This window comes from Amphiura filiformis, chromosome 19, assembly GCF_039555335.1.
Source record: "Amphiura filiformis chromosome 19, Afil_fr2py, whole genome shotgun sequence".
NCBI classification, from domain to species: Eukaryota; Metazoa; Echinodermata; class Ophiuroidea; order Amphilepidida; family Amphiuridae; genus Amphiura; species Amphiura filiformis.
The window spans coordinates 28,734,349-28,759,370 of NC_092646.1; the positions used below are offsets into that span (position 1 = coordinate 28,734,349).

A 25,022-nucleotide genomic window follows, 5' to 3' on the forward strand; every position below is an offset into this window, starting at 1 on the left:
AACAGGTCATCATTTACTGAAAACACCAAAGGTCTAGCATACTTGGTTCTAAAGTTATAAAAAAAAATTGATGTGTATTTTCTTTACTCCATTTTCCCTTTATCTCAGTTTCAAATTTGCCGCCTTTGGCCCCAATGAACCAGATTGTGTCACATATAAACATTAATTGTTAGTAATTTTCCATTTTATTTATTTATTTTCTTTTTATTATTTCACATTGGTTTTCTCAGCAACATAGCCATTCCAATCTTTAGTGTCTTAGCAGACATCTTGCCTAATACACTGCCTCTGTTGGAAGGATGCAAGTAAGTCAAAATAGCTGCCATATGTCAGTGTAATCTGGGCTATTACAGTTAAAATCAACACACCCTGTATGGAAGACATGACCTTAATCTTCCACACAGGGAGTGTAAATTTTAAATGGAGTTACCTACATGCGTGTCTCAATCTGAAATCTACACCCCCTGTGTGGGAGACTAAGTTCATGTCTTTCATAGGGGGTGTATGAAATTCAACTGGAATAGCCCAAATTTGTAACAGTGATGTAGTTAGTATTTTTGTCAAGGGGTGCAAGTCCATGTTGAGGGACAGGGACCAACTTAAGGAACAACCCAAAACTTTGATAACAAAAGTGCTTTGCTTTCCTTCCGCGGTTGAGCCCCAGTACATCCGAAAAGCTCGCTATTCAGAAAGTTCACAAGTACCTTAACAGCTCTTAACCCTAACCTTCAGACTAGACCTTTTTATTTTTCAGACAAACAAACCTTGTTTACGGACAAGCGAACCTTAACTCTCTCCAAGCGGGTGTCGACCCCGGGTGTCGACTGCAGACGAATTTTTTTTTTTCAAACATTCCAAAATTTCATAATTGTACATTTTCATGACCATATGTGGAATCAGCATGAAAAATGCAATAAAATGAGTACAAACAAGCCTAGTATTGGTTCAGTGGTTCTTAAAATAGCTCTTGCTATTTTGAGAAAATATCTTAAAACTTGGACTTCTTATGTTGAAGCCTATGGCCAGCATGCAGAGCATTATTGCTAGCAGTCAATCCCCTTATATACAGGGCAGTTTCTACCATTATATAGACCACTTGACATGAGACGTCATTGCTCGGCATTATGCGCACAAATTATATGGCAATTTCCATTGTTCTTTGCAGTGCAGTGCAGTGTGCGTATACATCGTAGTTTGCTCAGGGCATGTGCATTTTAAATCGCCCACCACATTTCATATAATACAAGAAAGCCATTGAACAGTGTAGCGGTATTTTCCTGTTTTGAGCCCGGGGGTTCACTCCCATTGTGGCCTGTACACCATCCGCGATAATAAAAACACGGAAAAGGGGAAAAAATGGAAAAAAGGGTAGCAAAATTGGCCACAATGATTTTGAGTCATAATGGACACACATAAAACCACTATAGTGATCAGTCAAGAGGCCTAAAGCACATGTTTTGGGGAGTTTTTGAGTACAATTTATTTTACCTTCATTTCTGTTGGCATCTTGGTGCTGTGTTTAGTTGTTACTGTCTGTCCAATTAGCTTAGATTCTTGAATTTTTAAGATATTTGAAAAAATAAAAAATTGTGGCCAAAGTCATCAAAGAAAAGTGTTAGCACAGCCTTAGACCTAACGTGATTTATACTTTTCAAATTCCAAAGTTCAAGTAAAACCCCCATTTCTTTTCAATTTTGCCTCATTTTAGGCAGTTACTTGGGTCCACCAAAAGGGTTCGCGACCTTTTTACAAATCGAGTGGGATGGTCCATTCTCAACTTAGGCCATAGACCCTATCCAATTTAGCAAAACAATCTGTCCACCAATCTGTCCTGCCATTTCAATTGTTATACCGTTCCGGTTATTAGATAGGTGATGATGGTCCACCGGTTTTTGTTACACGAAATTATATGGCGAGATTACGTTTTATGCATAACATTATTCTGAGCATTATATTTTTTCTTAAACAATGACATTAAAATTATGGATTTCGTTCTTATTTCATCTGGTTTACAATGTAAATTGAGTTTTGTTTAATACCATCATTCCTTCCCAAGAATATCAGAATTCGCTTGACATTTTTCTTAAACAATGACATTTTCAGATACAGTGACTTTACAAGAATTGTTTTCTGTAACCTGATTGTTTTAAATAATATTTTCTTGTACAAAAGTTTGTTTCCAAATGTCCTTTATGTCCAAATGTCATAGTTTGTATTCAACAAACAAAACGAAATAACAAATTGAAAATAAATGTGTAGATTTATAATAGGCCTATAGGTCTACAACTTCTCAGACCCATTCGCACACTAAATAAATAAATAAATAAATAAATAAATAAATAAATAAATAAATAAATAAATAAATAAATAAATAAATAAATAAATAAATAAATACGCACGGAATGTATTTATATAAGCTGGGCCTATTTTAGATGGTCAAATAAATACTATCTCAGCGCATTATGACATTCGTCCCCATTGCTCTAAATGGATTGATTCAAAAAGTTTATGATACCCGACGTTCTACGGCTTTTATAAAAAATATCGCGGGAAAAGACCAAAATTGAAAAGAAATGGGGTTTTAAATTGAACTTTAGAATTTGAAAAGTATAAATCACGTTAGGTCTAATGCTGTGCTAGCACTTTTCTTTGATGACTTTGACCACAATTTTTTATCTTTTCAAATATCTTAAAAATTCAAGAATCTAAGCTAATTGATCTGAACAGACAGTAGCTACCCTTTTTGAGTAACATCTGCACGTTTAAGGTACTTTTTTAACTTAATTTAATATCATACTGTGAAAAATTAACTTGCTTTTTTTTTGTATGCAGGTGATATTCAACTTGAAATACAAGTGCCCCCCTCGGAGTGGGACTTCTAAGTATATCACTGTCACAAGGTGTTTGAATTTTTTTTATTATGTTTCACTACCTGGAGAGAATTGATCAAAAATTGAATTCCCTCCTGTGGTTTGTATCTGTCAATGCGTTGACCAGATCACAAGGATGTCATAGCTAGAGGCAGCATATAACACAAATGGGTCAATGAGTTACATAAATATGACCTTGTGTGGTATTTAGTTCCCAGGAAGTGAGGCAATTTGTGGTTAAATGTTGATCCCTCACTACAAGAGTTATTACCGTCGATTTGGTTGAAAAAGGAGGTGAGACATGATCAAATATCTCCAGGTAACAAAACGTAATGTTAATCTAGTACTGGAACTGACTACATTTGATTGCAACTTGCTACTAAGTTAAAGTTTGATACCATCAAACTTTTTCAGGCAACTGGCCCACTGGGTTGGTCATGTGATACTTGAAGACTGCGATACCATTTTTCACCCTGATGTGGCAGTGATGTCAACTCATTGTGGCAGTTGTTTTGCGCGCATATCTGGTGGTGTCTTTCAGCGTGTGTAAGCCAGCGCATTGAGTGAACGCTAACAATTTAAAACTGCGCCCCCAGTGAAATGCGCACTGCACATCACTGCATCATCAGGGTGAAAACTGGTATACAGATTTTCTTGATGTTCCCAGTCCCAGCGGAATTCTGATGGAATAAAATCGGTTCCAGTACTGGATTTAATTCAAAACTTTATTGATTTCAAGGTTAAGAATTCTTAATGTGGGATGTTTTAACTTTTAGCATAAACCCCGGTGTTGTCACTTAACATTCAAAGGCGTAACGCATGATCATTCCCTAAGTCAAAAATACCCCCCTATTTTGCACGGTTTCAAGAACATTTTCGTCATTTGTTACCCCTATTTTACACGAAAACGGGTACAAATTAGCCTTAAAAAATACCCCTATTTTTTGCATTTCAAGTACACTTTTACAAAAGTACCCCTTTTTTAACATTTCAAGAACACACAAAACACTTGTTCTGATTCATTTCTTTTCTGAGGAGAACTCTGTTGTCCTTTTTATATATAAATGAGGAAAATAACAGAAAAATATATATACAAATACATCCAATACTTCTACTTCTACTTCTGTACTCGGTAGGATCCACATGTGGATGTATAAACGAGGGACTTTGTCCATGACAATAGGATGCATCATGTGTTTTTTATGATCATTGACAGTTATCAACAATGTAATCTTTCCACCCGATTTTTTTAAAGCTTGAATGTGACCAATACATAAATTTAACAAATGTAATGCATCATTTTGTATCTTTTGTTATTGATATTTTGATATACCTTTGTTTTTGTGATTTGATTGTGATTTTTGTTGATTTTGATGATTTAAAAAAGAAAAAATAATAATAAAAGCACAGGGCATCTTGGTGCCTTGTGGAAAAGATAAAAAAAAAAACTCCTGGAGGGCAATCACAATATGCACACTTAATCGAACCGGCTTCTAGCAGAAACTCGTCACAATCGCGGCATTTCTAGTATTTGCCACAAACAATTCCTTTATGATCAGGCGGCATTTCGAAGAGTTTGTGGTCCGGTTTGTGGGTACCCAGTTTCAGTTTGTCAAGGCTCCGGAGGCCGGGCGTGTCATTAATAAAGCTGATTAAAAAAGTCAGCGGAATCAGCGGCCAAACTGGGTAAGTCCCCATGACATAATCGGTGTAAACAAAGCATGAAACAAATAAAACCGAGTCAAGCGTGTTGCTGAATATTAGGCCGGGATATTAGGAAGGCAAAAAAGTTTCACAAAAGCGAAATCCGGGAGTAAATTGAAGGAGAAATGGTAAGATTTCTTGGGATTTCAACATTCATGATTCACAAAAACAAAAACATACCCTATTTTTTAATTTTAAGTACACCGTCATCAAAAACAACCCTATTTTTTTTCGAACATAGTTTAAAAATAACCCCTTTTTTTCTCGAAATTGGGAACTCTGTTGTCCTTTTTATATATAAATGAGGAAAATAACAGAAAAATATATATACAAATACATCCAATACTTCTACTTCTACTTCTGTACTCGGTAGGATCCACATGTGGATGTATAAACGAGGGACTTTGTCCATGACAATAGGATGCATCATGTGTTTTTATGATCATTGACAGTTATCAACAATGTAATCTTTCCACCCGATTTTTTTAAAGCTTGAATGTGACCAATACATAAATTTAACAAATGTAATGCATCATTTTCTATCTTTTGTTATTGATATTTTGATATACCTTTGTTTTTGTGATTTGATTGTGATTTTTGTTGATTTTGATGATTTAACAAAGAAAAAATAATAATAAAAGCACAGGGCATCTTGGTGCCTTGTGGAAAAGATAAAAAAAAAAAACTCCTGGAGGGCAATCACAATATGCACACTTAATCGAACCGGCTTCTAGCAGAAACTCGTCACAATCGCGGCATTTCTAGTATTTGCCACAAACAATTCCTTTATGATCAGGCGGCATTTCGAAGAGTTTGTGGTCCGGTTTGTGGGTACCCAGTTTCAGTTTGTCAAGGCTCCGGAGGCCGGGCGTGTCATTAATAAAGCTGATTAAAAAAGTCAGCGGAATCAGCGGCCAAACTGGGTAAGTCCCCATGACATAATCGGTGTAAACAAAGCATGAAACAAATAAAACCGAGTCAAGCGTGTTGCTGAATATTAGGCCGGGATATTAGGAAGGCAAAAAAGTTTCACAAAAGCGAAATCCGGGAGTAAATTGAAGGAGAAATGGTAAGATTTCTTGGGATTTCAACATTCATGATTCACAAAAACAAAAACATACCCTATTTTTTAATTTTAAGTACACCGTCATCAAAAACAACCCTATTTTTTTTTTCGAACATAGTTTAAAAATAACCCCTTTTTTTCTCGAAATTGGGAACGATCATGCGTACACATAGTCAATGTTAAGTGACGACACCGGGGCATAAATATCAAGGTGGCAACGCAACATTTTCTCTGTCAAAGCTCGGACAATGCAGAAAGTTATATTTAGTGTGTCATGAATGATCACGATTGGTCATAGGCTTAGGAACCGGGGGCTTGAAGGGGCTGAGCCCCCTGAATAATTTTAGAATACCTTTCAGCCCCCCCCCCATAATCCTATTTGAAGTTAAACAATTGTGATAAAATAGAGGAAAAATGGGTGTTTGTGACTTATATTTTGCCAAATTTTCTGCCACCAAAAATGTCAGCTCCCCCCAATGTTGAAAATCTTCCTAAGCCAATTGTAGGTGATGTTGCTCAAAGTGTCTGTGATGAATGTTTCAGCACCTCTAGCAACATGTACGAAAAACTACATGTGTGAATATGAGTTTTAAACAAAATATTATCCCTACTTTCAGGCTACCTTGTTTTTGTTTAACCTGCTATGTCAGTACAACAATTTTTTAGGCCTACGAAGAATATTAGTCACAAAATGTATGCAGATGCCACTTTTCAAGTTTTTGCCTGTATTCAGGGTTGTTTTTTTCAGAGTCCATATTTTGTACTAATAATTCAGCTCCTTTGCGGACTTTTTAACCAAAATTTGTTTTCAAGCTTTTTCCCCAGTCAGACTCTGGGAGTGGTACCAAGTGGTGTCTCCGAAAATACCACTTGAAAGTGTATTTTAACCCCCTGAGCACTACCTGCCTATCTAACATTGCCTCTGATTGGTCAATTACATGATATCTTCACTTTAATCACCAATCAGAATGGAGCTTTGCAAATAATTCACCCCAATTGTTTTGCATGGTGAAATTATTCTAACAATATTGCTGATTGGTCCAATTGATAACGAAAAATTCTTTTTGACCATTAGGCAGGTAGTTCTCAGGGGGTTAAGGGTAAAATTTAGGGAAGTATAAAGGAGAAAATGAAGGGAATATCATTAAGCAATTTCTGAGTGATTTAAGGGAAGTCCTCAGAAATAATGTGCTAAAGTGTTTGTACAAATTTAATATATTGAAATACATATGTATTTTTGATAAAAATGTAGTATATGCAAGAAATATATATGGACCACTAATATATTTTGTAAGTTTCTATCAAATAGACATTATATTTCTCAGTGCAAAATGTAGAGGAGACATGAATTTTATATAACAGATAACAATGTTGCAAAGTAGATTTAAACTGTCATTCAACACAACATTATATTGAGATAGTTACCTCAATATTTCGATGTGTACAACACACATCCTCATCAGGAGGACTCCAATGATGAACTGATGGAGTTGAATGTCCTGCTCTCGACCTTTGATGTCCTTTCTATTGATCGGATTAGGCCATTATATAATGAAGGGAGCTGAAGTCCATGATCACGGTTGAGTGCTGGAGTGTGTTTTCTGATTTGAAGGGCCTCACGCACCAGGCGGGGTATTCTCTGTCTTCACGATTGAAAACCTTGACATTATCCCAGTCAATTTGGTGACGAGTATCTGTTCAGACACGGCAGATGGTGTCCTGCTGGGAGCAGTGGACTTATGTTCTTTAAGTCTCTGTCCCAGTTGTCTTCCAGACTGTCCGATGTAAGATTTAGTGCATTCGGTGCAGTTAATCTGGTATATGCAGCCACATCGTTTTTCAATTGGAACTGGGTCCTTAGGTGACACAAGGATTTTGCGAAGAGTCGTGTGGGGTTTAAAGCTGGTGGCTACCCAGTAGGTTTTGAATATACGCTGAAGTTTTTGCGAGATGCCATCCAAAAACAAAAAAGGGTAGGGTGATGAAAGTCTTGTTGCTTGTTATGTTGCAGTGTTGTTATGGGAAAAATCAGGGATTATTGTCACCCTTCTTCCCATTATATATTAAATCGCTGGATATTGGTTTTGCAGAAAATCCTTAGACATGGGTCCATGTTTTGAAAAAATGGGGTAGATTTTTTTAAAAATCATTAGATATGGGTCCATGTTTTGGAAATATCAACCTAAAAGAGCAAAATTTTGCCAGGTAAAAACTACCGTGATGTACAGGCTGTATCAAAATGATTTGTACCCCATCAGTTTTCAGTGATTATGGACAAGACCATCTCATCAAAATGCAACACAAGATCCACCAATTGTTGTTAGATTAATGTGATAAAAGGTTATTAACTATAAATTCAGGCTATTCCTCTGTTGCTGAATCAATATACCAAGTTTCCATGAAATTTCGACCCATCGCTATACCAAAATTTTCAGCCAATTTAAGACAGTTTAAATGAAGACATTTGTGGTTTATTTAAAGAATTTTATCAAATCCAAGTGGAGGGAGCAGGGTAAAGTTGATGTATAAGGTAGATGCAAACATCAACCTTAAAGACTTACCAGATTTAAGTTAATATTATTATACCAGCAATTTTGTATTCTGAGATGTTCAGTATAAACACACATGGATTTTTTTTTTTCAGCTATAGATATTTTTAAATGTTATCTGCGATGATATTCACTGCCACAAGTTATGAGTGTAACTCAGCCAAGTTTATAACAAAGTTTTTTGGACCTAAAATCTATTTTATGCGGGGCTTTTGGTCCAAAGCCCCCCGCATCTTGCATTTACAGAGACAAACTTTGTATGAAATGAATTGCAATCTGTTCTAACAGTACTGCCAAATATTTATTTATGTACACATTGTCAATATTTTAAAACTAAAGCTTTAGTTTATATCAGCACACTGTATATAAAGTATTGAACACCTGGAACCATGTTTGGTGTGGAGTCCAGACCATAAGTATGATTATGGTCTCTTTTTTTGTCAAATTTGGATGAGGTATTTTTTCAGAGAAATCATCTTAATTTGCTTTATACTATTTATCGTTGTGATCAAGGCACTGATTGCCAAATAGAATCAAAACCGTCTTTAAGGTGTATAAATCAAAACCATCTTCAAGGTGTAAAAAATCTGTGTAACGTCACCCTCTGTTGATGGAATAAAACAATAGAAATGATTGATCGCTAATCGCACTTTACCTATTATATATTAGGGACTGCGTATTATAGACTGTTATTTGTCCCTGCCGAATTCATAACGATGTCAACTGCCAAGTATATTTTTTCAAAACCCTCTTCTTTGAAGTGAGGTATATTCTGCCCCCCTATGGCAAAAGGGCATAACTAACACTTTTGTCAAAATTGAGGTATGACCACAGGTAGGTCCAGGAACCTAATATCTATACACAGAATATCCAAAATGCCCCAATTTTAATTCCAAAACCAGAAATTCAACCCTTCCAAAATGGTTTACATGTACAGGTCTATGGGAGCAATCAACAGTTTTTGTCAAATTTGTATAAACATTGTCTGCCTTACGCTGAATTTACACTACATTGCTGAGTGCAATTTTGAGATGTTGGCAAATTTGTCCAAGTCTGAGGCTTCCGGCTCCTTTCAAAATGCCTAAAAGTGTTGCATCTGGCATCAAATTTGGGCAAGCGAAATAAGAAACTTTGTGATGGGGAATCGCAGAATATCATGATGCTTCACTCATCGCTTTTGCATAATATTAGGCCAAATAAAAAAATAAACATGTTTCACATCCCCTCCCGCTTCCTTTTTTGAGGTCTCTTCAAATTTATTTTTATTTTTTGAAATTCAGTTATAACTTTTCAAAAAATATGTCTAGGAAGTAGAGATACTTTCTATAGCCTTGCTAATATAAAAGGAACACTTTTATAAGGTTTTGTGATAGTTAGAGGGGGCCTACCTCTCAGAACAACAAATAGAGGCCTCCTCCTTTTTCCAGGCATTATTGTATACTCTAAAACAACTCTAATTGTGGGTATTTACACCAATTTTGCGATAAAAAAATAAAAAGGCCCCTCTTCCTCCTTTTTTTTCAAAAACCTGGACGTGAAACAGTTTTTTATTTTACTTGGCCTTATCTGCTCCAGTGACACATTAATTTCCCTGGAACTTTGGATGCGTTAAAATAGGTATTAGCATTTTACTTTGAAAAAAATTAATGTAAGAGTTTTCATGCCCCTCCTGTGAACAGAAGCCCAATCCTACAGTGGCGTAGTTCTTTTTGACATCGGAGGGATGAGGTTGGAAACAAATTCTTGAAATATAGTGAGTCCGGCACCTTTTGGTGACAGAATAAGTTTATGGTACAAATGCGCCCGAAAATTTGCCATTTTGAAGCTAAACTGTTGAAATATTGTGCAAAATTGGAATAAATTCGCGCGTAGCTCGAAAAAAATTGGGCTTTGGGGGCTAAAATTGCCAAATATGAGGTTAATTGGGTCAGAAACCCACATACAGATGTCAACATTGGGGGGGGTGATTGTATGGACCATTCCCCCCCCTGGCAAAATACTTGGGGGATTTATCCTACACAGGCAAATGCATGAAGTGTCACTGGAGTTGGAACAGATAATAATCACTGTGATTATGATTGTAGATAACAATTGATGTCGTTTTTGCAAAAGCGATCAGGGTATCAATTGATCGGCTTGATGCTCTGAAAACTGAAATTAACACACAAGCATTGTATGAGGTTTGCTTTTCCGCAAAAGGAATCAGGTGTAAATTCAGCTTTATGAACTGCCATTTATTTTGATATTTGCCACCATTTTAAGGTGGTTTTATTTTTAATTGCACTGCATTCTGAAATATGATAACTGAAATATATACTAGTATAGGGATGAAATCAAAACTCGACCGGCGGTTGCCGCCAGTTCCGTCCGATTTCCATTGTTTAGAACAATAGAAACCGGACGGAACCGACGGTCAACCGCCGGTCGAGTTTTGATTTCATCTCTTACACTCTAGTCTACCAAGAAATTGCGAAATCTCCTGATATTGTGTCACAAGTAGGGTTATGAACCTGAACTCTAGTAGGCCCCTGTCTGAAATACAATTGACTTTATACTAAAATACTGCAATATGTGTGTATGTCATGTATATAATTATACTACCACTGAAAGTGGGACATTATTTAAAGCCATAATATGTGATTTGCTCCACAGCGACGCCCTAAATTTGTCATGAATTCCTGCTTTTTGCATGATTGTAATGCATGCACAATGGTGTAAACTGTATTATACATCTCACGTTTGAGGAGATTATGCAGTAACCACCAGAAGCAGAAGAAGAAACATTGTAACCATGTATTTAAAAATGGTGGGTAGGAAAAACGTGGTAGGAACCCCAGACAAACAAGTACCTAGACCAATGACTTTGCTTCGCGTAGTGAAGTCAACACTGCATAGCAACAATTTTGACAAGGACGCAACCCAGACGCAAATAAGCAGACGTGTTCGCGTATACGGAACATTTTGCATTTGACGCGGGCGATAACCGCGCAGTAACCACGCAAACGAGCGCGTCAAAATGTACACAATATTTCTCCGCGCCTAGTAACCCCGTCAATCCGTCAATATTACCTTGGATACGGGGCTTCACCTCCCGCCGTGGTAAGGGATGGGCAGTCATAGGTCTAGGTGGTATGTCTATGGTAGGAACACTGCATGTCAAATACTTTATCTTAGAGTATATTTATTTTTGGAGGGAAATAGTATTTACAGCTGCAGATAAATATATACCTACATAAATATAAAAAAAACACCTGAGGAGTATCTTACCTTGCAACATGCATTTCACAGATATTTATATTAACTGATTCCCAACAGGGATAAACGACTCTGTGTATGTTACTTTTGTTACATTTATTTTCCACAGAATTGAAAGTGAACTTTGTTTTAAAGCACATAATTATTACAGCATTATTATAATTGATACCGTTTTGCTTTTCTTACCATTTGGTTGAATATGTTTGTTTTGATTTGTACTGTTGTTTTACACTTTGACTTCGGTTTTTATCAAATTAAAATCTTATACGCTCTTACACTTGAAGTATTCTCTGTATTTGCATATTATAGTCTATTTAGTAAGGTGAAACATGACCTTCACCTAAATCTTACACAAATGGGGCAAGATCATGTTGCAAAGTGTAGAAATCATTTAGAGAATGAGCATGACTCTCCTCAAGACCCCAAAAGTTTTTGGCCCTCACTCTCAAATCTCCCTAAATATTGAATGGTCCCATAGACACGGTCAAAGAATGTTAGATTATTATCAGTAATAGTGTTTTTTAAAAGCTGGTACTACACCACCTGATACATTTTGTGACTAATTTTGCATTTTTCTCAAAAAATAACTACACACTAGTAACAAAAGTTATGTATATTATAGGGGCAAGGAATCCAATTACTTCACTGAAATTTCAGTGATTCAAGACAAGTGGTTCATTATGTATGTTAAGAAATGAGGTACATTCTAGCAGTACCTCTTTTCTTATCATAAATAATGTACCGCATGTCTTTAGTCACTGAAATTCCAGTGGATTCCTTGCCCCTATAATATACATAACTTTTGTTACCAGTGTGTTATTATTTTTTGAGAAAAATGCAAAAATGGTCACAAATTTATCAAGGGGTGTAGTACCATCTTAATGTGATGGGGTGAATTTTAATAGTCCAGTCAATCTAAACAAATTGGTGGTGTCACCTACCACTAATTGCAACAGATTATTTTTACTTTTATGCATGATAGAGATGTCCCCTGAACATCATACCAAAAGTATACTGAAATATACTTGGTGGAAAGGTACTTTTTGGCGGGAAAAGGTCGTACAAAGGTCAAATTTTAAAATTGCTTCAAACTATTTAAACACTATACCAAAGTATTCCTCTAGTCATGGGGATTCAGAAGAAATATAGTTTGTTATATCTGTGATGTATACCGTTCTCAAGTTATAAGCAAAAGGTCAAATGTCAAATTTTGGGCTCCAAACAAAAATGCTTAGAGTTTCTGAAAAATGGTCTCAATTTGTTTGTCCTTGAAAAAGACTCCGTTAAATTAAGAATAGTTTGTCGTATCTTGGATGTTTCGTTACCTAGGTAGCAGGGTAAAAGAGATCAATGACCCCAATATTTTGCCAGGGGTGGTCCATACAATCATCCCCCCCAATGTTGACGCCTGTATGTGAGTTTGTGACCAAATTAACTTCCTTATTTTGACATTTTAGCCCCCAAAGTGCAAAATTTTTAGCGCGCTTCGCACTTGCATTTATACCTTAAATTTGTTATGTCGCCACAAGGTGCTGAATTCACTATACTTCAAGAATTTTTTTTTTTTTTTTCCCCCCGTGTCAAAAAGAAATCTACGCCACTGCCACACATTGAATATGCACACAATATACAAATGATATAGACAATTGAATTAAGACGATTTATTTGTACTAGGATTTCATTTAAGGCGTCAGATAATAGGAATAAAGACTAAACAAACATATTCTTGTTTATGCCATAATATTGTAGTCTTTCAACCCTTTCACAACTTCAGCTGTGTAACTTACAAAAAATCCCGCTGAAAAGTGGTTCTTTTAATTTTAGAAAATAAATGAAAAATCGCTCTGGACTTTTAGTACTGATTATACTGTAGACGACCACAGACTATTTTGTTCTGACGTCATTGCCAGGGTGACATCCCGCTATCTCTAAAGTCCGCTATCTCTAAGGTTCGCTATCTCTAAGGTTCGCTATCACTAACGTGTAAAGTCTATGGAGATCAGAATCCCGCTATCTCATAGAGAAAAGGGTTCGCTATACCTAAAAAAAGGTCCGATACTTCTAAGGTTCGATATCACTAATTTATAATAAGGTTCGCTAGTTCTAAGGTTCGATATCACTAATTTAAAGTAAGGTTCGCTATCACTAATTTAAAATAAGGTTCGCTATCACTAATTTTGAATAAGGTCCGATATCACTAATTTATTGAAGGTTCGCTATCTCTAAGGTTCGTTATCACTAATTGCAATAAAGGTCCGCTATACCTAAGGTTCGCCATCACTAATAATAAGGTTCGCTATCTCTAATTTCAAAAAAGGTCCGCTATCTCTAATTTTTAAAAAAGGTCCGCTATCTCTCATTATAAGGTCCGATATCTCTCATTTCCAATAAGGTCCGCTATCTATACCTTATTTAAAATTAGAGATAGCAAACCTTATTTAAAATTATAGCGAACCTTATTTAAAATTAGAGATAGCGAACCTTATTATAAATTAGAGATAGCGAACCTTGTTTGAAATTAGAGATAGCGAACCTTAACGCGGCTGTGTACTCAAGACATTGTTTCTTTCGCGAAATTGCGGCTTTTTTTAAATGTATTTACTTTGTTATGTTTTTTATAAATACAAGGAAAGAAAATCCAGATTTGTTAACTCCAACTGCTCTATTTTATGGATTTTATTTCACTATTTCACTCGTTAAAATGTATACTTTTATATGTCTTGCGTTAATAATTACAAAGTTATGGCACTTTTACTACATGCATGTCTGAGAGTACACAGCTGCCTTATTTGAAATTAGTGATAGCGAACCTAAGAGATAGCGAACCTTAGAGATAGCGGACCTTATTTGAAATTAGAGATAGCGAACCTTAGGGATACCGGGATTGTTAAAATTAGAGATAGCGGACCTTATTTTAAATTAGTGATAGCGAACCTTATAGAGATAGCGAACCTTCAATAAATTAGTGACAGCGGACCTTATTTAAAATTAGAGATAGCGAACCTTATTTAAAATTAGTGATATCGAACCTTAGGTATAATGGACCTTTTTCGTAATTAGTGATAACGAACCTTAGGGATAGCGAACCTTAGAGATAGCGGTCTTTAGAGATAGCGAACCGTAACCATTGCCAGACCGTTTGTATTATGGCTATTGTTCCTTGTCTGGAAATATGTTCGGGCTTTATGTTATGTTCAGGGGCCGTGTTTTTAAAACGGGGACTGCTCTATAGTCCGATGGTTCTATAATTCGAAGGTGTTACATGTAGTAGCATTCGCTAGTCCGAATTTTAAAAGAGGTTCTCTAGTCCGAAAAAAAAATTGAAAAGAGGTTCTTTATTCCGACGGTTCTTTATTTCGAAGGTTCTATAGTCCGAATTTTAAAAGCGGTTCTCTAGTCCGAATATGAAAATAAGCTCTATAGTCCGAATTTAAAAAAAGGGTTCTATTATAGTCCGAATTTAGAAATAGGCTCTATAGTCATAATTTTAAAAAGGGTTCTATAGTCCGAATACAGAAATAGGCTCTATAATCCGAATTCAAAAAATGGTTCTCTAGTCCGAAATTGCAAAACGGTTCTATAGTCCGAAACGGATACCGTGTTCTTTAGTCCGAATCAGTAAAAAGGTAAAAAGGTTTTATAGTCCGATTTTTTAAAACATTAACATTTACCGCTCCCTCTGGCTAGATAATACTAAAGCAGAGTGTATGGTAAACTTTAACTAATCTGTAAACTAATTTGTTTAAATGGCTAAATATGTTTAAATGTTTAAAAAAATGCCGCAGCATTTAAATGTCGGGATAGCGCTATGAAAAACTCGACAATGCTCGAATACATCGTAGAGTATTACTAGTATAATGGAATGAAAAACATACAAATCACGAAAATATCACCAGAATAAAGGTGAACGTCAATGTATGCTACGAAAAATATCCAGAGAAACCAACCATGTTGAACTTCAGCGGATTTGTATTTAACAATTGATGATTTGACACTGAAACAAATGATAAAAATAAAATTCGGACTATAGAACCCGTTTATCAATTCGGACTAAAGAACACGGTACCCGTTTCGGACTATAGAACCGTTTTGAAATTTCGGACTAGAGAACCTTTTTTTAAATTCGGATTATAGAATCTATTTCTATATTCGGACTAGAGAACCTTTTTTAAAATTCAGACTATAGAGTCTATTTTCATATTCGGACTAGAGAATCGTTTTTAAAATTCGGATTAAAGAACCTCATGAGGGCCCGAGATATGGCAGCACGAATACCTAATTAGGCCCATTGAAATCAGTGTTAATTGGTCTGGTTCCAAACAGTTGCTACCTAACAATCGGTGGCCTAGCGGTCTGGCGCATCAGAACCATACACTGACGTTTAGTTTAATAATAGCCATGCTCTAGCGACAGGCGGCGTGGGCTCGAGCCCCACCTCTGCCAAGTGTAATTTTTTGACAATTTTATTTAAGGGAAATGGGGCTAGGCGAATTTATATATGGCGTAGGTAGGAGTGGTGTAGGGCGATCTATTCAAAAACTGTATTCATCTATTGCTATGGTAGTTAATCCGATTATTGGGCTATTCCAGATAAAACATGCACCCCCCCTATAGAGGGCAACGGAAATCCAGATTTTTTGGTGGTCTTTGGGGCTCGGAATTCCAGCCTATTCTACTTATGCTGTTCCAAATTCCAGCCTATTCTGCCTATGCTTGGCGCAAAATTTCCAGATTTTTCCACCGTTTTGTTAGTCTGAAGGCATAGAGGGTGTTGGAATTCCAGGTTTATTGTGTTTATCCTTGGTTGGATTTCCAGACTTTTTTGCCTCTGGTCAACAAAATTTCCAGATTTTTCCACCGTTTTGTTAGTCTGAAGGCATAGAGGGTGTTGGAATTCCAGGTTTATTGTAGTATCCTTGGTTGGATTTCCAGACTTTTTGCCTCTGGTCAACAAAATAATCCATATTTTTGTCCATTGAGTTGCTGGAATTCCAGATGGTTTTGTTAGTAATTTGTCGGGATTTCCAGCCTTTTGTGCAAATAGATATCAGGAATTTCATTCTCTTCCAGTTCAATGCAATTTGTCATTATGTATGTGCATATGTATGTTGGGGGTGTTTTCTCCCACCCCACAAGTTGGTGGTGGGTACTAGTTATAATCATCATGATTGACAGTCCAAGTGACCATGACAACCAACATTCTTGTTGAGTAAGCCTTAATTATTAGTAGCACTTTGCGCACAATCTTGGTAAAGCCATTTGAGTGAGTAGATCTGCGACAATCATGTTGCCTTGCCCACAGGACCTTCAAAAGGCAAACCCGGTCATATACCAGGTATATGATATACACATTTTAGGCTATTCCAGTTAAAAGACATACACCCTGTATGGAAGACATTACTTTAGTCTCTCACACAGGGGGTGTAGATTTGAAGTGAAGTCACCCCCCCCCCCAAGAAAATGGTTGCCCTGAAAATAAGCTGTTTCTTTACTCAATTAGTGAAAGTTTCATTGAGTAAAGAAACAGCTTAAAACAAGTACACTACCTTAAAGGAAGGTGACCTGATATATTTGGAAAATCAAATTCTTTAAAACTTATGTATAATATAAAATGTCATCCCTTTCAAGCACTCATGCAAAAAGAACATGTAAATGTTTTTTGTCAATATGCCTAATTCCTAATGGAATTACGGACATTTATACAGCATGATATTGGTAGGCCTAGTCTACAGTGTTTTTATTAATGATAATCATCATGATCATGTAATATATTGATTTCAAGTGAAAGGCCCTATTTTTCTCATAAACATATTGAAATTATAAGTTCCAACTCAGTGTATTTCTGAAGATATCATTAAAAAACTGCCTAATTAGTCTCAAAATATGGTATACCATATTTGAGACTAATTTGACAGTTTTTTTATGATTTCTACGGAAATATAACGATTTGGAACGCCAAATGTCAATATCCCGGGGTCAATATGTTTATGAGAAAAATATGAGCTTTCATCTGATACCAGGCACGAATTGGGCCATATATAAAGAAAGTTTTGCTACTTTGCGACGCAATAAAAACCCTAAATGCAAAATGAGATCCTGTAGGTGGCTTCCGCGGTGGCTTAAAAAACTAAATGCAAAATGAGGTTTTTAAAAAATATTGTTTTTCAGAGTCAAGACACATGTATCATTATTAAGCCTCATATCACTTATTTATTGTCGAATAAGTGCAGAGTAGGTTAGATATGAATATTAAATGTTAGACCAAAGTAGCTCAAAGTACATGTACTATACACCTGATCCGTGAACTTGTTTTTTTAAGACAAATTCTTGTTTGTGTAAAAACTGAAGCATCATATGTGTAAAAGAATATTTGAATACATACATACATACATACAACGGCATTTATATAGCGCAATTTCAAAGAAATGATCATTGCACTTTACATAAAAACTTACCCTACTTAAAAGACTACAAGTAAACAAAAATTAACTGTAGCCTACATCATATATATAACGATTCGTGATACCCAATCATGCTTCAGTTTATGTGGTTTAGGAAGCAGAGAATTTTATTTCAATTTTATATACGCCAAAATATTTTCTGAATAATAAAATTAACACTGAATTGATGGCGGAAATTTTATGTAAAATTTACGTAGGTCCCCACTAAAGATTACTGTTTCGTCTTTATGGGAATTTTATCTTTTAATATCTGAAAGGACTTTGGGGACCTACGTGGACTTTTACTATAAATTGCAAAAATCCAGACAGTCTTACAAGAAAAATGGTAGGCTGACTAGGCTCCCTACCTTGCAGAGCATGTGCGTGCACGAAATCAATTGTGTATGTATCATAGGCCCCTCGTATTGTCTGTATGCACCTGAGAATTCAACAATATTAATAATGGTAGCTCTACACATTAATGTTTTTAAGCAGATAAAATTCCAAAATATGGTACGTTTTCTGTCTTTGCTTGTCACATGGTATGTTGAAGTAATTGAAGTTGTGATTATATGTTCAAATTTTCAAGATGGCCCCAACAAGTCAGTTGGCTGAGCGGTAAGGGCGCTGGTAATATGTCGATACTGTATACATGATAGCGGTGCACCGTGGGTTCGAGCCCCACCTCTGCCGAACTAAATTTCCTTTTTTTTTAATTTTTTTATTTTTTTAGGGAAATGTGGCTGGGAGAATTTATGTATGACGAAGAGTGGTGTGGGTCTATAGGTTCATCCCCTGCAATGGTGATCCCCAGCTTGACTTGGGTCTTCACTCTTCATTCTAGCTTGTGCGAAGATTTTGTTTTTATAGGCCTATACATTTTTCTAAAACAGCATCACACTCACTCCCACAGCCCACACTCCCACACAGCACACACAACGCATGCGCATCATAGTAATAGTATAGACATATGATATCCCTATTAATATTTTGAGCTCAAAATGTAGAAATATACACTTTGAGCTCATCTTAGGGACGCACCATTAGATTCCCAGGGTGGGGGTAGGAAGTTTTTCAAAAAAAAGGCTAAGCTTTACTATACCTACCACATTTGGCCGTCGCCGAAGCTACCCTAGTTTTAGCCCTGCTACACCGACGGCGCGAAACTCGATGATAGGATTACATTGAATGATGTATGGATTAACTCACTTAAATAAATCACTTAATTCAGCAAATTAAATAAACGAACGAGAGAGATTCAAAACAACATTGTAGTAATTTAATTAATAATACCACTATACAATGAAGAAGAGGAACATTAGTAAATTTTAAATTTAATTAATATTCATAATTATTGCTTTGCTTCCCATAATCAGCCAGGAACCATGCATAATGATCGGTTTCCATTCATTAATTATCTTATTTAAAGAAGAGATAACATTAACTTTTAACAATACTCAGTCATTAATTACCGTATAATATGTAAATTATGATGCCCATGAGGAAGGTTACCGTTGTTGCAGGGCTACAGCGACTTCGCCGTTTGATAATTATAATTAATCAATTAATTAACGTTCTTAAACGATTAACTTTTATCAATATTCAGTCATTAATGTTATGCCCATGAGGAAGGTTATCGTTGTTGCAGGGCTACAGCGACATCGCCGTTTGATAATTAATGAATTAATTAACAAACAAACAAACTTTATAAATATTCACCCATTAATGCGATGCCTATGAGTAAGGTTATCGTTGTTGCAGGGCTACAGCGACATCGCCGTGTGAACTTTGAACGACAATTTCTCAACAACCCTACTACCGATTTCCATGATTTTTGTACCAAATATCTTCTTTTTAAAAGACCTTGCTAAGTATAGGCCTAAATGATAAAAATTATCATGATTTTACGTCGTTCATAAAACGCCCCTACCACTCACAAGCTTTACTTTACATTGACCACGTTCTTACGTTCAATACAAATCTGAATAAAGATGGAAGATAACAGTTCTGTTTCATTCACAATGTTTTGTTGAACTTGTAAAAGAAATGTCTTATGATGCTTATTTTTCACCTAATTAGTCGGGACTGTATGACCATTTTCTTCTTAATTAACTTTTCAGTGGTCACGGTCCTGTTTTTATTTATAAAAACTGCAAAGTATGAAATCACATAAACCAGTGTATACGTCGTTCATAAAAGGCCCCAACCAGTCCCGGCGGTGGAGTTTAGTCGTATCTTCCAGTCCCTGTTCTTCTACAGGCCGTGCCATGGGTAGCAACGGTGAAAACAGCAAAATGAGAATAACAAAACAGGTCTTGTCCGGTGCGGCCATGATCTGTTAATACAAAACAAAACAAAACCAGTTTATAGGGTCGCACCATTACATATCCAAAAAACACTGCTCCACCTCGGACACAAAAAAAAGAAGAAAATATTGATGTCATAAGTGAAATAAATTGTCACAGTTAGTGAAGGAAAATTGTGACGTATCATGTCAAAAGGAGACACTTTTGGGCAGGCTCATTAATGGAGAAATAGCCAAAAATGTGCCGGTCGGTGATTTTTTCACAATTTGGGTTTGTTGCGAATTTGTGATGCTATTAATGCTAAGAATATTGTCTGATAATTTCAGACCGGAATATAACTGGCATCTTGTAGTTTTTGAGACATATTTCAAGTTAATTCTTACTCTCAACATTGTCAATAATATTTTTAAAGGCCGATATCTCAATTTCCAATTTTATAATACCATAACTTTCGAACTCAATATCTTCGCTTAGGAATATCCAATTTCATTGGGGAAAACGGCGTTGTGGAGCAAAATATCTCTATATTTAAAAAAACACAAAATTCATAACCTGCCCAAAAGTGTCTCCTTTTGACATGACACGTCACAATTAATATTTGACTATTATTTTTACCTTTTATATTGCACATTTTTCTCGCGCATTAGTTCGTGAAAAGTAATTATGTGAGCAAAAACACTTGATTCACTCTACTTCACAGATTTTCACCCAATTCGTTTATTTAGCTTTATTTATAGGTAAAGAGGAGCTATCGCGTGCTCGCAGAGCGGGTACGCGGAGAAACGGCGGAGAGCGAGGAGTACCGACGGGCGCAGTGCGGGTATCGGAAAGCTTTACAGTGTGCATGTGACTAATTTACAGGTGCATCTCATCGGACCAGAACCAGAATATTGATCACTAAGAGACGCAGGACTATATCATAGTAGTTTAAAAGGTCAGGGCAGGTATATGGGTAACGGGTGTTTGGTAATTAGAGATAGGCATAATTTATTATGAGTACCACCCAACCCGAGAACCGCGAAATCTAGTCTTTAATAATAATACGCTATTCTCTGTAGGTTTGTAGATTTGTCTGTAGATTTGCCTGTTTGTCTGATGCCGTTAGTAGGTTGTACGGGACTCAAACTCAGTGGGTGGATATAGTTCTGTCCTGGCAAGAAGTTTATGTTCGTTAAGTCATCCGACCCCGGGGCCCCTCTTAGGGGAGTCGCCTCTCTTACTCTCCATAGGTTGCTGTTGTCAGTCTCTCTTATTCACTAGTGAATCTACACAATTTGATAGACTGATATTCACAATATGCAATTTGATTAGGGGAAAGCTATTCCAGAGGGAGTATGTAGCCTAAATTAAATGGAACAGCCATTTCAGAGGGAGTATGTAAATTAAATTGGACGGCCTATTTTGTGGCCATTTCAGAAGAAATATGTAAATTAAATAGAACCGCCAATGGGTATGTGATTTAACTGGAACAGCCTTAACGTTTACGTCATCTATTTGTTAACGTATATGTCATTTAAATTTATATTATAGCCTAATTACGCTATTCTCTGTGGATCTGTCTGTTTAAGTCCTACGTGTATGGGGTGGTGCTAGTAACAATATCATTCGCGAGAAAAAATCGCACTTTTAGTGCTAAAATGGGGGTAAATGCAAATAATTGCAAATGTTTGTAAATTTTGTCTCTGTATTTCGAGCCGGGGACGCATCTCCCCCCCCCCCCCCTCCCCTTTCCCACAGTATGATGGTTACAGTTGGTAATTGATGCTAATTTATGGTGCGGTGGGTGTTGACAATTTTGCATAAGAATACACCCATGCCACCCACAACATCCTTTGCAGAATAGATAATAACATCACTGCTCTTCTTTATGTTTGGAAACTCGTGTCAAAAAACCCTTTCTCAAAATTGAGTATAATATTGTTGTGTAATCAGCACAGGGGCTATTTTAACGTGCCTCCTGGCACGTTCGTGCAGTGAGATTAAAAATCCGTGCTGTGAGAATTCAAAATTCGTGCTTAAAATATATATGGGCCATTAAGATTCAAAACTGCGTTTTGTGCCAAAATAAAGTAAACTTGCTCAATTTTGCACGCTTTGCGCACACTGCTAGTCCATCAAATACCAGTCGTCACCTTCATTTTGAGCTAAAATAGTATGAAATTAAGCATTTTCGCGCGCTTCGCGCAAAAATGTCCCAGTAGAATCGGCACAAATAATGCTCGTCCTCCCTTTCCATGTTAATGCTTCAGCATCTTATTATGTTCCAGTTTGAGGCCATTTGAGGTCATGACAATTGTCCAAATGTTTATACCCATTTTAAAGAGCACACCGCTAACTCAACGCGCCATTCGTGTAACCCTTGTAAAAATATATAAACTGTTTTGAGGCATTTGGGGCTGCTCTTTGGACTAATAACCAGAGAGAGTGGCGTATTATTGCTTAAATAAAAGTGTAAAGCTATATGCATGAATTTGAATCGCCATTGCCAAAGTCGCATTTGTACAATTATCGAGAAAATCGGTCCGCGAATTAAAAAGTGGGCAGAAACAGGTTTCCAGCCTTGCAAGCCAAAAACAGTGAGGGTTTTGTTTACGGGCTCGTACCGGGAAAACAAGATGAAAGACTACCCATGCACTTTGCAACATAATATAAAACTTTCATCGATTTGTAATCGACTGGTTATTATCAAATATTGGAGATATTGCCCCAAAGGCCTCCAAACGAGCAAAAATTTGCCTTTTTACGTGTATTTCAATGGGGCGATTATTTAGTATAGTGCGCGTGGTTTGCGCGCATTTGTCCCGGTAAAGTAATTTTTAGTCCATGAAGCAGGTCATTGGGTCGACTTGGAAATATTATTGTGCTCCCCTTGGCCCGACGAAAGTCAAAAAGCAAGGACGCAGCCTGGAATGAGGCAAACTGATAACACCTCCGGCTCAACGGGGACAAAATCGATTTAAAAAAATACAGTACAGTGGATCTGGACCTCTTCTTTTGGGCCCATTTACAATGATTTATGACAAACATTCACCATAATTATGGAAAACTTGGTGTGAAAATCAGGCTTAACATTGGCAAATACGCCTTTCCTCAACCTATGCTCGAGGAATCCCCTATAAGACCATATATAATTATTGAAAATATGAAAGATTTTGTCAATTTGCGCAAAATAATATTTACCCTCATTATTGCCATATTAAAATTTAGTAGGGCCTATTATAATGTGGGAAGTTTCGAGCGCTAATCGCGTCTTCACCACATTGTGTTAATGGATTGTAGACATCCCCGGGGCTCCAAATGCCAGGACAAAATTAATCAAAAGCTGTCATGTGCATCTTTCTTTGGTCAGGTTTTAGGCCACAATAATTATCCACATTTGGCTGGCTCATTTTAACATTAAAATAGCAAATTTTCGCGCGCTTCGCGCGCATTTGTATTGGTAAACTAATGTTAGTGGCGTATTAGCGGGTCAATTTGAAGATGTCTACGCGAGGTCACAAATGTGGCTGACCTGCCTAAAATAAGTACGTGATGTCACAAATGTGTCACCAAAATGAGAGACTTTAACGCGTAATTTTTAAAAATCTCGAGCATAGGCAGCGGAAGCGGGGGGAGGGACTTCCCCCTAAACATCATAATAAAAGAAAAATTAAAGCAATATTTGCCCTGTGAATCTTCTCTTTTATTTCAAAAAATACTGTGTTTGGGGCCAAAAATAGGGTCAAACTGCACAATTTTGCGCGTTTCGCGCGCATTGGTCCACAATACCGAATTTCACATTCAATGGGGGCTAAAATCAAACCGGCAAAAAATATGCTTGCACCTCTAAATTTTAATGCTTCCGCCACCAATGCTTGCCAAGTGAGTGATTTTTTTGGATTAAAATAGCCCCTGAATCAGCAGATAATAAATGGAAACATCGTTGATGTATTTATTATCGTTTATATATAATATAAATAATAATAATAATAATAATAATAATAATAATAATAATAATAATAATAATAATAATAATAAGACATTTATTAAGAGCGCACTATTGCACACCAAGCGGCCTCTAGGCGCCGAATACATAAAACAGCATTTATAGAAACTACAAACTTATCAATATACAAAATATGAATTTAACTTAAAAAATTAAATAGATAAAATAAAAACTATGCATAAAAAGGCAGGCCAGCTGTACAGTACAAAACAATATGGGCAAAAACAGTAAAAACACAACCATCTCCATCCAAAGGATGGAGACTGTGTAAGAAGCATGAGAGACCCACCGATGTAGCACAAGTGCCAATCTGTGGGCCTCACATGCCCCTCAAACAAAACCAATCCAATTTTAAATATATAATAAAAATACACGCAAAGAAAACACTATTCTCATAAATAAATAACAACATGACAAATAATTAAGCAAACAAACACAACCATCTCCATCCAAAGGATGGAGACGCCTGTGTAAGAAGCATGAGAGACCCACCGATGTAGCACAAGTGTCAATCTGTGGGCCTCACATGCCCCTCAAACAAACCCAATGCAATATATAATAAAAATACACGCAAAGAAAACACTATTCTCATAAATAAATAACAACATGACAAATAATTAAGCAAACAAACACAACCATCTCCATCAAAAGGATGGAGACGCCTGTGTAAGAAGCATGAGAGACCTACCGATGTAGCACAAGTGCCAATCCGTGGGCCTCACATGCTCCTCAAACATAACCAATGCAATTAAATATATAATAAAAATATAAACGCAAAGAAAACACTATACTCATAAATAAATAACAACATGTCAGATAAATAAGCAAAAACACACAACCATCACCA

The 25,022-nt window shown here is 36.4% G+C and overlaps 2 long non-coding RNA genes across 2 annotated transcripts in view; one reads left to right on the plus strand and one right to left on the minus strand.

Annotated features, from left to right (window-relative positions):
* LOC140141149 (uncharacterized) overlaps nucleotides 1-25,022 on the plus strand; it is a 483,782-nt gene that overhangs the window by 39,374 nt on the left and 419,386 nt on the right. The gene's annotated exons all lie outside the window — the stretch shown is intronic.
* LOC140140323 (uncharacterized) overlaps nucleotides 19,973-25,022 on the minus strand; it is a 70,828-nt gene continuing 65,778 nt past the window's right edge. The window contains exon 3 of the long non-coding RNA XR_011857253.1: nucleotides 19,973-20,219. This is a non-coding gene — a long non-coding RNA (uncharacterized lncRNA). The remainder of the gene's footprint in view (nucleotides 20,220-25,022) is intronic.